The sequence below is a fragment of the Colobus angolensis genome, unplaced genomic scaffold (assembly GCF_000951035.1).
Source record: "Colobus angolensis palliatus isolate OR3802 unplaced genomic scaffold, Cang.pa_1.0 Scaffold224, whole genome shotgun sequence".
Taxonomy (NCBI): domain Eukaryota; kingdom Metazoa; phylum Chordata; class Mammalia; order Primates; family Cercopithecidae; genus Colobus; species Colobus angolensis.
In genome coordinates, this window is record NW_012115422.1 from 7,342,022 (window position 1) to 7,357,660 (window position 15,639).

Sequence of the window (15,639 nt, forward strand, 5' to 3'; positions counted from 1 at the left end):
ATGCCATGGAGACATCTTCTCAATTGTCTTGGCCATTAGCATTTGGCCCCTCCTTATTCTGCTTGAATTTCTGCCCAGAAAATTAGTTTTTCTTTTCCACTGCATTGTCAGGCTGAAATTTTTCCAAATTTTTAGGCTCTGTCACCTCTTGAATGCTTTGCTGCTTAGAAATATCTTCTGCCCGATACCCAAAGTTCTCTCTCTCAAGATCAAACTTACACAGATCTTTAGGGCAGGGGCAAAATCCTGCCAGTCTCTTTGCTAAAGCATAACAAGAGTCACCTTTGCTCCAGTTCCCAACAATTTCCTCATATTCATCTGAGACCACCTGAGCCTGGACTTTATTGTCCATATCACTATCAGCATTTTGGTTAAAGCCATTCACTAGTTTCCAGGAAGTTTCAAACTTTCCCACATTTTCTTGTCTTTTTGAGCCCTCCAAGCTGTTCCAACCTCTGCCTGCTACCCAGTTCCCATGTTGCTTCTACGTGTTCAGGTATTCTTTTTTTTTTTTTTTTTTTTTTTGAGACGGAGTCTCGCTCTGTCGCCCAGGCTGGAGTGCAGTGGCCGGATCTCAGCTCACTGCAAGCTCCGCCTCCCGGGTTCACGCCATTCTCCTGCCTCAGCCTCCCAAGTGGCTGGGATTACAGGCACCCGCCACCTCGTCCGGCTAGTTTTTTTGGAATTTTTTTTTTTTAGTAGAGACGGGGTTTCACCGTGTTAGCCAGGATGGTCTCGATCTCCTGACCTCGTGATCTGCCCGTCTCGGCCTCCCAAAGTGCTGGGATTACAGGCTTGAGCCACCGCGCCCGGCCCAGGTATTCTTATAGCAGCTCCCCACTTCTGGTACCAACTTACTATATTAGTCCATTCTCATGCTGCTAATAAAGACATACCCAAGACTGGGTAATTTATAAAGTAAAGCAGTTTAATTGACTCACAGTTCAACATGGCTAAGGAGGCCTTAGGAAACTTATAATCATGGTGGAAGGGGAAGCAAACACGTACTTTTTCACATGGTGGCAACAAGGAGAAGTGCCAAGCAAAGGGGGAAAAGCCCCTTACAAAACCATCAGCTCTCATGAGAACTCACTATCATGAGGATAGTTTGAGGAAAACCACCTCCATAATTCAATTACCTCCCACTGGATCACCCCTACAACATGTGGGGATCATGGGAATTACAATTCAAGATGAGATTTGGGTGGGGGCACAGCCAGACCATATCAACATGCAAATCAGTAAATATAAAACACATATCAACAGAATAAAGGAGACAAACCATATGATTATTTCAATTGATGCTGAAAAAGAATTTATAACATTCAACATTCCTTCATGATAAAAATCCTCTGAATACTGGGTACAAAATGAACATACCTCAACACAGAAAAAACTATATGTGACAGACCCACAGCTAATATCATAGTGATTGGGGAAATATGAATATCCTTTTCTCTAAAATCTGAAACATGACAAGGATGTCCACTTTCACCATTGTTATTCAACATAGTACTGGAAGTCCTAGCTACAGCAATCAGACAAGATAAAGAGATAAAGGGCATACAAATTGGAAAATCAAATTGTCCTTGTTTGCAGATGATGTGATCTTATATTTAGAAAAACCTAAAGACTCTACCAAAAAGCTATTCGAACTGATAAACAAATTCAGTAATGTCACAGGATAAAAAAAATCAGCATTTAAAAATAGTAGGATTTTTGTATGCTAACAGTCAATAATCTAAAAAAGAATTCAAGATGGGAATTCAAAATGGGAAAGTAATCCCATTTATAATAGGTACAAATAAAATAAAACATCTAATAATTAAATTAACCAAAGAAGTGAAAGATCTCTATAATGAAAATTATAAAACATTGATGCAAGAAAAGGAAGAAAATCAAAAAAGGAAAGATATTCCATGTTCATGATTTGGAATAATCAATATTATTAAAATGTCCATAATACTTAAAGTAATTGATAGATTTAATGCAACATCTTGCAAAATAGCAATGATATTCTTCACATAATTAGAAAGAGGATACAATGTAAAATTCATATGGATTAACAACAACCAAAGCTATCCTGAGCAAAATAATAAAAACTGGAGGAATCACATTACCTGACTTCTAATTATACTACAGAGCTACAGTAACCAAAACAATATGGCACTGGCATAAAAACAGACACATAGACCAATAAAACATAATAGAGAACCCAGAAATAAATCTGTTCATCTACAGTAAACTAATATATACTGAGAATATACCCTGGAGAAAGAACAGTCTCTTCAATAAATGATGCCGTTAAAACTGATTATTCATATGCAGAAGAATGAAACTAGATCCCTATCTCTTGCTGTATACAAAAATCAAATCAAAATGGAATAAAGACTTAAATCTGAGACTTCCAACTCTTAAGCCACTAAAATAAAATATTGGAGAAATGATCCAGGGCATTGGACTGGGTGAAGATTTCTTGAATAATAATAAGCACAGATAACCAAAGCAAAAATGGACAAATGGGATCACATCACACCGAGTTAAAAAGCTTCTGCACAGCAAAGAACACAATCAACAATGTGAAGAGACAACCTACAGAATGGAAGAAAATATTTGCAAACTATCCATTCTGACAAGGGATTAATAACCATAATATATTGTACTCATACAACTCTATAGGAAAAAATCTAATAATCTGATTTAAAAATTGGCAAAATATCTGAACAGACACTTCTGAAAAGAAAACATACAAATGGCAAACAGACATATGAAAAGGTGCTCAACATCATTGGTTATCAGAAAAATGCAGATAAAAACTAAATGAGATATGATCTCATCTCAGTTAAAATTGTTTTAATCCAAAAAAACAGATAATAACAAATGCTGACAAGGATGTGTAGAAAAAGGAAACCTCATACACAACTGGTGGGAATGTAAATTAATACAACCACTAAGGAGAACAGTTTAGAGGTTTCTCAAAAAACTAAAGGTAGAGCTACCATATGATCCAACAATCCCACTGCTTGGTGTATACCCAGAAGAAATGAAGTCAGTATATTGAAGAGATAGCTGTACTCCTATATTTATTGCAGCACTATTCTCAATAGCCAAGATTTGGAAGCAATCTACATGTGTATCAACAGATAAATGGATAAAGAAAATGTGGTAAGTATACACAATGGAGTACTATTCAGTCATAAAAAATAGAGATCTTGTCATTTGTAAAAACATGAATGGACTTAGAAGACATTGTGTTAAGTGAAATCAGCCAGGCATAGGAAGACAAGTGGCACATGTTCTCATTCATTCACTGTAGCCAAAAATTAATACAACTGATCTCATTGAGATAGAGAGTAAGAGGATGTTCATCAGAGGTTTGGAAGGGTAGTGGTAGGGGAGGGGGATTGGGACTGGTTAATGGGTACAAAGATATACTTAGAGAAAAAGAACAGATTTGGTATTTGATAGCACAACAGGGTGATTAAAGTCAACAATAATTTGTACATTTCAAAATAACTAAAATAGTATAACTGGAATGCTTACAACACAAAAGATAAATGCTTGAGGGGACAGATACCCCATTTATTCTGATATTATTATTATGCATTGTATACCAGTATCAAACTATCACACGTATCCCATAAATATACACACCTACTATGTACCCAGAAAAATTTTTAAACTAAAAATTAAAATAAATTGCAGTGAGATAGTATACACAAGTCCAGAGATGAAATGTGTAGCAGAAGTCATGCAGGGCAGGTTTTAGGCTTCACTCAGGAAGGAATTCGAGTGAGCCAGTGGTGGAAGGAAGCAGCTTTTTTTTCCTTTTCTTTTCTTTTCTTTTTTTTTTTTGAGACGGAGTCTCGCTCTGTCGCCCAGGCTGGACTGCAGTGAGGCGATCCTGGCTCACTGCAAGCTCTGCTTCCCGGGTTCATGCGATTCTCCTGCCTCAGCCTCCCAACTAGCTGGGACTACAGGCTCTACAGGAGCCCACCACTACACCTGGCTAATTTTTCTTTTTGTATTTTTAGTAGAGACGGGGTGTCACTGTGTTAGCCAGGATGGTCTCAATCTCTTGACCTTGTGATCTGCCGGCTTTGGCCTCCCAAAGGGCTGGGATTACAGGCATGAGCCACCGTGCCCAGCCAGGAAGCAGCTTTAATGAGCAACAGTGTTACAGTTCCATGATCGCTGTGCAGAGCAGGGCTACGCCATAGGCAGTGTAAGGAGAGTAGCAGTGTTGGGGCAGTTTTCAGTCATTCTTATACTTGCTATTAATTACATGCTAATTAAAGGGTGGGGTATTTAGAAATAGCTAGAAAATGGGCTGTAACTTTCAGGTGTTGCCATGGCAATGGTTAAATTGTCATAGTGCTGGTGGAAGTACCTTACGCTGATGGACAATGAGAGGTGTTTTCAGCACCTCTTCTCAGTTTTGGCCCGTCTTCAATCTGATCTGGAGACAAGGCCCTCCTGCCTCCTACCTCAGAAGGACTATAGTTAGTAATACTGTGTTGTCTATTAAAAATTTGCTAAACACACACACACAGAATAAAAGGTAACTATAGAAGATGACGGTTATGTTAATTTGCTTACTTGTAATCTTTCACTATATACTGTACACAAAAGTTAAGCAAAGAAAGATTATTAATTGGGGGATTATATAAAAATGAAATCATATTACACTATATGATAGCTTTTAGCATTTATTTAGTCATGATTACACTAAAATGGAATGTTAATCTAACCAAGAATTATAATGTAATAAATTGGATTCTGGTTGCAGGGTAAATATATGACTCAAGGAAAAATAACAGTGAAAAACACATATCCTTAGCAAACATAGAAAACAAAAACATTTTTCAATGGCAGCATAAACGTATTTTTCTTGAAAAATAGTTTAAAAATGAAGTACTCAAAGATTTCCTAGCAGTTGCATGTATGGGGCAAAACTGGGGGTATAGAAGGGATTTCTCAGGACAGGTGTTTTTTATAATACAACTTAGAGAGGTATTGATGATACATTTTAACGTAATAAGTATAAAAACTAACTTTGATAATAATGAAAGATAAAAGGAAATATAGTTAAAAAGACTGGTAAAGAGACAGTGGACATGATTAAGTAGAGACTGTTAGTTGCTCCTATATATGTGCTATCCTGTTCTTCCACGGTAATGGAAATTTTAGCTGAGCTCATAGTAGCCCAGAATAAAGATAATATTTGTCAGCCTTCCATTACATAGGTGTAGCCATGTGACATCACTTGCCAGTGAGATGTAAGCAGCAGTATCCCATGGCAGTTTCTTGAAGCCTTCCTAAAGAAGCAGGGTGCATGTATCTTTGCTTTTTCTTCATCTTCATTTCCTCCTTAATCTTCATTCTTTTCTGCATCCTTCAGCGAGGAACATGATTGCTACTCTCATGCACGATAAAATTAAGACTATGCACAATTGAGAAATAAAAACAGAAAGAGCCTGCTTCTTGACACAGCGGGACACTCTATCTGCCGTAGATGACTTATCTTCTAAAATACAACAGTACATTGGTTTTTCTGATATTCATAGTTGAAGTTAATTTTGCAATGCTAATATCATTAAACTTGTTATTTAAGATTAAAAAAATGAAATCAAGAATAAATCAAGACATACTAAGAAAGAGACTAAAAAAGAACTAGTAGAAAGCATAACAATCAAAGCAATATAATTCTGGAGTTGGTAGAATCAGAAAGCTATTAGAGTAAAAGAAAAAGCTTAGAAATGGTCAAAGTAGATACAAAACTATAATTTGAGTTGTATTTCAGATTACTAGATAAAAGTATAAGTAATAGGCTGTCATAAAATATGAATCTATAATACATAATTATATATCATATTTATTATATTTAATAAATCACACTGAAAGAGTAAAAGCTTTTCTGGAACTGTGAGACTGAAAATCAACTTCGACAAGAAAAAGTAAAACAATTCTGCCATTTATAAGACCAACAGTACAGAAGCAGATAGAGGCAGCTCCACAGTTGACAGGAGTCTCTGTTTCTTCTAAATTGATGCAGCATCTATAAAATGCCAAAGCAACATCCTTTTTGAGTAGCTACTGCTTTCTTACTGTTGATGTCCCCAGACGGCTGCTATGCTTGTCTATTACTGGGATACCTGATTGCTAAGCCATCCTCGCCCTCAATCCCTAGTTAATCCAGCTTCTCCAATCCCACCTCACAAACAGTCACCACTCCAGAACTGATCCTTGATTCCTTTACATACTCCAAAGTTTCCCGATGTTAGTCTCCTCCCTCCTTTGGAGAGCAGTATTCAGTCCTAAGGAATGCCTTTTCTCACTCTGAGTCAATAAGTCTGATTTTGTCAAACTATAGGCCTCTTCGTAGTCTTGGCTGATCAGATTTTAACAATATAACTACACATCTTATAGTTTATATATATATAAAGTTGGAACTATTTTTCAACTTTTTGTCACATCTTTCGTTAAAATAAACATTTGTAGTGAGAGTATCTGAGGAAACCAAGAATATCTTTCCTGGAAAGAGTCAGCTTAAAATAATTATCAGGTTCAGAAAGCACCAAGTGTATCTATCCAGATAGATTAAAACCTAAATATTCAATAAATCGTTAGAAAAAAATAGACATGATTATAAATGTAAATGTAATATTTTTGTCAGGATAGATTTTTTTAAGAAAAATCAGGACACTGATGTACGAAACCACAAAGGAAAATATTACTAGATTTAATTAAATAAATATTTTAAGTTTTTGTACGGTGAGGGGAAAACAGAATAAGGGAAATTAAAGGACCATTTACAAATAGGAAAATATTTACAGCATATGTTCTATAAAAAACTAACATGCCTAATGTATTAGAAGGCTTTACCAGTGAAGTTTTTTTGAAAATCTCTATCTTTACTAGAAAAATAGACAAAGGATCAAGAATGAAAAAATACAATTCAAATAAAATATGGAAAATTCTCAATTACACTTATAATCAAAGAGACGTAGATTGGGGTAGCATAATGTTCTCCCAAAAGATATGTTGAAGCCCTAATTCCTAGAACCTGTAAATGTGACATTGTTTTAAAATAGGGTTTTTTTCAAGTGTAATCAAGTTGAGATCACTAGGGTGGGCCCTCATCCAACATGGCTGTTCTTTTAGGAGGAGGAAATTTTGGACACAAAGACACACAGGGAGAATGCCACATAATGACGGGGCAGAAATTTGAGTGATGCAGCTGCCAACCAAGGAACACTAAGAATTGCTGACCACCACCAGAATCCTGAAGAAGTGAAGGTGGATGCTTTCTTAGAAATTTCAAAGGGACCGTGACCCTGTTGACACCTTGATTATGTACTTCTAGCTTCCATAACTGTGATATAACACATTTTCATTGTTTTATTTTCATTTTTTGAGAGTAAAAATCACATATTTATTTTTAATTTTTGTTAACTTTTAAGTTCAGCAGTACATCTGCAGATTTGTTACACAGGTAAACATGTATCACGGGGGTTTGTTGTACAGATTATTTCCATCACCCAGGTGTCAAGCCTACTACCCATTAGTTATTTTACTTGATACTCTCCCTCCTCCCACCCTCCATTCTCCGATTGGTCCCAGTGTGCGTTGTTCCCCTTTATGTGTCCCTGTGTTCTTATTATTTGGCCCCTACTTACAAGTGAGAACATGTGGTATTTAGTTTTCTGCTCCTGCATTAGTTTGCTAAGCCAACCATTTGTTGTACTTTGTTATGGTAGTTCTAGGAAACTAACACATGTAGTAAGGTACCACTTTTCAATTCTTGAATACATAAAGATTAAGTTGATTTTCATACATGGCTAAGGACAAAATAGAAATTAATCTAATATTTATCTGGAGTAATTTGGCATAAAGTTTATATATATTGACCCTCCTGTTCTATTTCCAAGAATTCATCCTAAAAATGAGTGGAAAGGTAGGAAAAATATACAATGAAAGGGTATGAAGAGTGTTGTTTATAATAATGTAAAATTGAAGAATAACATTAACATTAGCATGGTTAAATTCAATAGTCTACAAAACCATTCAAACTTAAAAATATTTACATTTATTGGAATAAAATTTTAATACATTATTTGGTGAAAAAAGATTTGCAGATTACTCCCTGTATGAAACACTGAAGAAGATGTAATCTAATGTTAATAGTGCCTATTATCTGCAAGATACACCATGATGATTTTTCTTTCTTTCTTTTTTTGCCTATACACATTTTCTTAGACTGTTAAATGACAAATATGTACTTTTGGATTACCTGCCAATTTTAATTCATTATTTTAATGAATGGAAACAATGATTTAAATCATATGCTTTTTCCTTTAGCATCAGTCTGATTTTTTTTTTTTTTTTGCTTTTCAGTTAAAAAACTTTCAGCTATGTTAATTATGTTTTCTGACAGGATATTAAAATTAAAGTTAGCGCATAAATGTGACTAGTACATCGAACAAGCAGTTTTCGCAAGGTATAATTGCAAAAGCAATTTTATTTTGTCCCCTCAAGTCTCTTTAAATCTAATCAATGGTGTTGGCCTCACCTTGAAAACTGGATAAAAGTTTTTCTGATTACTCTCAGGTAATTGAAATCATACACACCTCACATTCTCAACTCAGTAACAAAAAGTATCCAGTCCCAGATAAGAATCAAACTTTGATTTGATTTAAAATGAAATTTTTTCCTTCCCCCTAATTGAGACTGGCAGTGGCAGAACTTGAATAAAGGAAAGCGCGATCTTGTTTGCCTCTTTCCTTATTGCTGTGCTGTTTTCAGTTTTTCCTTCAGGTTGCTAATGAGAGAAGTCTGCAGGGTAGAAGCAGCAGAGAGGCAAGAGGCAGGGAACAGGAAAGTTATTACCTGACTTGTTCTCTCCTAAGACACTTGGTGCTTTCTGAACCTGGCAATTATTTTAAGCTGACTCTAGGAAAGATATTCTCGGTTTCCTCAGGTACTCTCACTGCAAATGTTTCCCTGCAACATCCGTCCACTCCTCAAAGTCTTTGCTGTTGAGGTCCCAACAGCTCACATCCTCTACGGGGTTCTAGGCAAAATGGTCTGTCTTACCACCCACTTAGGGATGGAGCATCTAATGTTTTCCTGTTCACCTGCAGGGAGCAGTAGGGGTTTCATTTTAATATTCTATTATATATAGTTTATATTTTCTAAGCCTGTGTAAGTTGATTATGAAGAGGGGGGAGCTCACAGTCAATGGCAGAGTGGCTAGCTTAGGAATCACTGTTGCTACCAATCACAAGAGAACATTCTACATTATTTGCAGGTTTGAATGCCTCAGCTTGTGTTTCCCTTAGGCTACCAAAATATCCTCAATAGACTTATTTATTTTTTCCTTTCTCCAAATGTCATCCTCAGTTCCTTATCTTCAAATTGTAGACTCCGGGATTTCATCATCACTGGTTTATCTTAACTCTTGTAAAATTCTTTTTTCCCCACTGTCCTACAATCAACTTATATTTGCTTATTAAAGTATTACATCATCATGAGAAATCACATCTTAAACTTCTTGGGAGGAAAGTATTAAAGCAATGGACGGGGATCCATGGAATACATTCTCTCCTTTCATCAGGGGATATTCCCTAAGTAAACAAAAGAAGGCAGGTGACCCAGTCTAATCTTCTTGTTGAATGGACATTTGGATAAATAGACTAATGCTATTTGCTAGGAGAAAGAGACCTAATCTCTGAAATACCATTAGCAGTATGTCCCTGATTTAGAATTACTGTACCTGTAATAGGCGGAACTCAGGATCTTTGATACATGGCTCCTTGGAGAATGTCACATAAGCTATAAAACCCTACTAGATATGAAATGGAGACATAACATAGCTTAAACAGGTCACGCTGTTTAAGGAACTCAAAAGCCTCCTTTACAGACCTTAACTATTTAGAGGTACATCTCACCATCCTTGATGTCTTCGACCTTGTTCTGCTTCACCTGGGATTCTTGAATCTCTTGTATTTTAGTAATTATTTATAGTCCAAGTTGTTATTAAGATCTCTGAGTCATGTGAATCTGATTTGATAATCCAATGCTGTGTGTTAGCTCATTTCTTCAACTTATTTTAAAGAGGTTCATCGTAGATTACCCTATATTAACAGCAATGAGCTCTTTCCAGGAATTTTGTGCCTTCTTCCAAAATATGGCATACTGATATGTTTTTGACTTTGACTTTAACTTATTCATGATCAGGATTATATTTCTATTTTGGGAAAGATATCCATAGATGAAATTCCACAGTGAACTGATTATAAATGTTTTAAACACATAATTGATTTGTTATATCCATGGATGTTATTTGGACAATGAAGTAACTGCCTTTAGTTTCTTAATTTATTCATTCTTTTTGTTTCTGTCATCTTCTTACATCTCTAGAATCATTTTAATTTTAGCATTTTTCATTTTCCCTGATATTTAAATTTTATTTGATATTCCTGATATTAAATCCTGTACACAAAGTTTTATTTATATTTTTTTCTTCCATGTTTAGACTAGTCCAGATCTTGCTTCCTGTTCTTATTTGGGGAATCTACTTTTTCTGGTTGATGTCCAATGACTATCTCACTTTATTCTTATCTCATTAGTCTTTGTCTCTTTTCTTGCCATTTTAAAATGCTAATAATTTGGCTTTCTTTACTTAGGCTCTCCTCCAGAATCATCAGTGAGCTAACTTAATACAATTGGCATTAATATTCCTAATATCGACCACAATGCTAAGTGTTTGAAGAATTGCCATTCATTTTTGGCTAGATCTAATTATAAACACAGGCCCACTAGATATGAAATAAAATCAAGAAACATTCACAAGGCACTGTTCTGGAAACTGGAGAGTAGAAAGATTATATTATAATGGCTGTGGTAGGAATCGAAAAGGGAAGAAATTCTAACCATTTTAAAAGGCAAAGAGAGAAACAAAAGAAATAGACACTGGTAGGAGAGGAGGGGAAAAGATTACTTTTTGATTGGGAAAACACGGTGAATTTTTCATGGAGGAAGCGTCACATGAACACTGAGGCTTGACACATGGGTAGAGTCCAGGGATAGGAGAGAATAAGAGGAAAGGGAAGGGAAAACATGCAGAAAACTAGCAGAAGAATACTGGAGAAAAATGCTGGATATTTAAGGCTCTTTAGGAGTCCTTAGGTTATTTCACAAAGAGTTGTCATAGATTGTCACACGTGTTGGTTCTTTTCAATCAGAAAAATAATGTTTGATCATTCTGCAAATATGATGAGGAGTTTAATGTAAAGCAAAACTTTGCTGGGTATTTGAACAATCATTGAGTCAAAGATTCCATCTTTGAGGGGTGAGGGTAGTTGTGTTAGTAAAAAAGTGCAAATGCCCCTTGTAAACAGAGTCAGCTCTCTGCCCTGCCCCTTTTAGGCTCCTTAGCTGGCAACTAACAGTTAATTTCTGCTTACCTAGAATTGACTAAGGTAAAGAATATATTCAATAGTATTTTCCTCCAAGGACCATTTTTAACATGATAATAGGGCAAAAGTATATAGATTCTTGAACATTTTATTCTTATTATTCAATATCAAACTAGGACATCATCAAAAGCTTCATCAATAAGACATCATCTACAGGCCAGTGTTAAGTGCTAAACTTCAGAAATATGTCTCTGCTAAAATGAGCAAAACAAGCCGACAGATAGTAAAGGTCACAGACAAATTTAGCATCATGATTTTTTATAAACCATGTTTTATAAAATGCAGGTACAGATATTTTAGTATTATGGTTTTTACCACTAAAAACCACAGCATTTAATCTGGACCTTTGGGAAATCATATGGCCAGCCAGCCCTGCTGCCATCATCCTGGACAAGTCCCCAACATCTCTCACCTTTGTCATTGCAATAGCTCTGAACTTGCCTTCCTGATTCTAATTATGCTTCATTTTACTACTCATAACATCAACCAGAGTGATTCTGCTGAAGCCTGAATAAGATCCTGCCATGTCATCTATGCATGAAACCCTTCTAAATCTTCTTTGCTCCCTTAGAGTAAATCCAATGTGGCCTAAGGGTATATATGATCTTCCCCTCCTCTGCATTGCTTTTCAGAACCTATTCATTGTACTTGACCCTCCTTCACTCCTCAATGGCCACACTGGCCACCTTGCTATTTCTTACACGTGCCAGGTTGAATCCTGCCTCAGGGATTTTGAATCCTGCCTCAGGGACTTTGCAATTGTCGCCTCCACCCTTGAGGGCTCCTCCCCAGGAGGAAACCCAAATCAACTCGTCATCTTCTCAGTGAGGTCTTTTCTCAACACAGAATTTAAACATTCTACACATTTCCATACCTACTCTTCATATCACTCCTCTGCTTTTATTTTTATTTTTAGAACGTTTTGCTATTTAATGTATTAGTTTTATTATTGTTAAATTTATTATTTCACTTTCTGTCTCCCTGAGTAGAATGAAGACTCTATGAAGACAGGGGTTTATATGTATTTTGGTCGCTGCTGTATCCCTCCAGTGCCTAGAACAGTTCCTGGCACATTATAGATGCTAATTAATCTCCTGGATGAATGAATAAATTAATTTTATTCATTATAGAATCCCTGTTGGCATACATTTTGTATGCTAAATTATGGATATAACATTTTAATTTTTTATTCATCCTACAGCATGGAGAATTATTTATAATTCAGACTTTTTTTTAAACTTCATGTAGTGCAAGTTTTTCAATACACTTTGGTGTAAAAATGTTTCAGAGATGGAAACTATTTCTTAAAATTCAAAATCTTTTAAGGAAATTAAAATACAGTAGAATTTTTCCCCTTTGCCTTCTGACTTGGGTGTTGATGTTCTAGCAATTAGAAACTTCATTAGTGGCCATATGGCCAAATGATCTCATTATGGACCTTTGAATTAATTTGCATTTTTATTATGCTTCTCCTTCTAAATTGTATGTACAGTGTTTGATCATTTGGTACTTTTCAAATAATTGGAGGATTCTTATTTTATTAAATAATATATATTTTTAGATGGAACATTAGTATGTGCATCCAAATTTAAAAATTTTTTAATCACTAGATTATTAACAAAAACAAAAATAAGACTGAGTTGTTTCATTTGATATGCCTCCTAACAATTTCCATGCACTTTTATGAGAAAACCTCTCATATGATAATATTATTTGTTTAGTACATCAGTTTGGTAAAATTAAAAGAAAAAAATTAGAAGTTGGTTGTGTCTTTAGGTTAAATTAGTAAGAGTAACATGGACTCCTTAATTCCAGAAAAGTCTCTGAGAACTTCTCCCCAATGTCTCTATCACCTCCACACACGCGCACACACACACACACACACACACACACACACAAATTAAATATAAGGCCAGGAGGTATCCTCCAACTTGAAAAAAGTAGAACAAGACTATCTGTAGTATGGGAGAGAATGGCCCTTCCTGTCCTTTAGTTTCTAGATCTGGCCAGTGGTGAGGAAGTAGTGTATTAGAAAAGAGGATGTAGTAGTCTGTTCTCACACTGCTATAAAGACATACCTGAGACTGGACAATTTATAAAGAGGTTTAATCAGCTCATGGTTTTGTGGGCTGTACAGGCTTTTGCTTCTGGGGAGGCCTCAGGAAGCTTAAAATCATGGTGGAAGGCGAAGGGAAAGCAGGTACATCTTCACATGGCTAGCAGGAAGAGAGAGAAAGTGAAAGGGGAGGTGTTACACACTTTCGAACAACCAGATCTGGTTGGAAATCTATTATGGAAACAACCTTCTAAAAGTGGAACTCCAAAGGATTCAATCACCTGCCACCAGGCCTCTCTTCCAACACTGAAGATTATCATTTGACATGGGATTTGGGTGGGGACACAGGGTCAAACCATATCAGAGGACTTGGAGATTCCCAGCAGGAAAATAATCAGCCAGGGTAGGAAATTAATAAAATACTCCCCTCCCCCAGTGGATTTTACTATACAGGAAGGAAAAGGATTAGGTTTTCCATGGGCAGACACAGAGATAGACTTTGAAATACAAAATTAGGGCTCAATTCTTGTGAGACAAAGAAAGGAGGAAGCAGGATTGGCCAGAGGAAGAATTTGAGTGTGATGTATGCCTGACAATGCTTGGGACAACCTGTCATAGAGTTTCAAGGTGAGTATGATTGGTCAGAGTGATTCATGCCAGAGTGAAGTGTCTGGTCCTTTCTAGTCATGGCTTACTCAGTCACAGAATGTAGGCTGTCCTAAAAAGGCCATGATCTTGGGTGAGGTTTCCCCTCACACTTTCTCTTGGATCACTCAGTTTGGGGAAGCCAGTTGCCATGTTGCGAGGTCGCCCCTGGAGAGGCTCACATTGTGAAGGACCTGAAGGACCACATCAGTAAGCTTGGAAGTGGCCTCTCTACACCCACACACACAATAGATCCTTCAGATACACTTGCAGCCCCCGGGTGATAGCTTGACTACAATCCCGGGACAGGACTTGAGCAAGAGGCACCAAGCAAAGCCATGTGCTAATTCATGACCCACATAAATTTGAGATAAAATTGTTGTTTTAAGCTGCTAAATGGTGGGGATAACTTGTTAGCAGCAATAGATAACTAATCAGTTGAGGCAACCCCAAGGCAGCAAGTCGTTACTTGACTGAGGATTTGGCTGGCACACCTCTATATGTGTCGCAGTCTACCTGTTTTGTCATTTGTATGTATTTCTACACATATGTTTGAGTAATATCCTGGCTCCTCCAGGATTCTGGTGGGCCACTTTTCCTTAGTGGAAATTGAAAAGAAGGAGGTTAGCAGAGTTAACTACAGCTGCTCTGCTGTAGTTGATCTCAGGACCAATATTGCTATTAACTTTATTTCTCCTATACTATTCATTTTAGGTCCTGCACCATCAGGCACTATGTCTGCTGTCCTTGGTCATGTAACTGGTAGCATTACTCAGACTGTCCTATGCAAGAAGTCTGATCTATGGTTATCATGTCCTCTTCATGCCTGCATTGCTGGATATCTGTCCATTTACACTTACAGCTGGGCAAGGGATTACTGTGAGGCACTCAACTGAATCATCTGAGTCTTATATGTATTTCTCACTGTCTCCATTGTATAACAGCAGTCCTAACCCTTAATGATTTAACTCAGTTATTCCGGCTGAGATGGTGACTCCTTTTTTCCTCCAAATCTCCAGACAATGGTCATAACGTTTAATTCTACAGAGCTTTTATTGTGTCTTCTGGTGAAACTGTGACCTTTTAATAGACCAGGGCCTTTACAAAGCACAGTTGCAGGGACAGGAAGCACCAAGTTCTCCAAGGATCTTTATTTGCTGTAGGACAGGAGCCATTCCTGCTTCTACTTCTTGGTTCTGCAGCCCATGCATTCTTATCAGACACACAAAGCTGCACAAAATCCTTTGATTCCATGTGAATACTGCATATCAGAGAACAGCACCCCATCCTCATAGAGCACTGCCTCTGATTTGGGCTTTAGCTACTCATTTAGCAAATCATTCCAAGGCTGTATTAGACTAGCAGCATCTGGATAGAGTTTGTGACACAGCAAGTGAATGTCACGGTATAGGCCCACAATGGCACTTCCCCTGTTGTAAATGGTCTTCTGGTCTGAGG